This window comes from Tupaia chinensis, unplaced genomic scaffold, assembly GCF_000334495.1.
Source record: "Tupaia chinensis unplaced genomic scaffold, TupChi_1.0 Scaffold143754_1, whole genome shotgun sequence".
In the NCBI taxonomy this organism is placed as follows: domain Eukaryota; kingdom Metazoa; phylum Chordata; class Mammalia; order Scandentia; family Tupaiidae; genus Tupaia; species Tupaia belangeri.
In genome coordinates, this window is record NW_006203603.1 from 70,355 (window position 1) to 71,426 (window position 1,072).

Below are 1,072 nucleotides of genomic sequence, written 5' to 3' on the forward strand. Positions count from 1 at the left end.
GATAAAGCAACTTCTGAGTCTGGGACTCAAATTGCGGTTGGCCATGTCCAGCGCCTTAACCACCAAGCCACTTGCTGGCCAAGGCTGCTTCCCTTTAATAGTTCTTGCCTTTTTTCTTTTTTTTTTTCTTTTCTTTTCTCTTTTCTTTTTTTCTTTTCTTTTTTTTTCTTTCCTTTTCCTTTTCTTTCCTTTTCTCTTCTTTTTTTTCTTCCTTTCTTTCTTTCTTTTGCCTTTTTAAGGTTTTTACTCTCACTGGAGAGAGACAATGAAGGGGGAGGTAGCCATGCTGCAATCCCTTATCCTCCATTCTCCTGAGATCTTGGGCATGCCCACACACATACCCTGTGTGATTTTCAATCCACCAGTCCCTGGACTTGAATCATGGAGCTGGCTATGTGGGATCCAGCCTATTTCACCTTTATGCCACTTGCTGGCTTTGGTTTTGTTGAGATACTTAAACATTTTCTCATGGTTTCTTTTTTATGTTCAGAGCGTCATTGTCTTCAATTACATTTTTGAACTTTGGGGAATTTATGTTTTTATAAGACTTGAGTTTTATGTCCCAATTTTCATTCTAATAAATATACACTATTGTAACACTTAGATTGTATAAGCATACAGATTATTTTTTAATTTCAGAAGAAATTTTAATATGTCATTTTACTGAGTACTACGCAAAAAGTCTCCTTTATTTTACTTAAATTTCTGATAGTCATGACGGAGGAAAAGATCTACTGGATCACAATCACAAGTTGGAGAATGAGGTTGCTGAACTCAGACAGAAAATAGAAACAATAAAAAATCTCAGTCGAAAAAAGGAAAAGAAGTATGTTGAGGACATTCAAATTCTAAAGGAAAAGAATAATGACCTTCAAAAGACTATTAAACAGAAGGAAGCAACAGTAGAACAAACAATAGCCCATTATAGTGGACAGCTTGTTCTGTCAACTGAGAATACAATGCTAAATTCTAAACTGCAAAGTGAGAAGGAAAGACTGGAATTCAAAGTTAAGTCATACTGTACTAGACTGGCTACTGCTATACAAGATTGTGATCAAAAACAGACATCCAA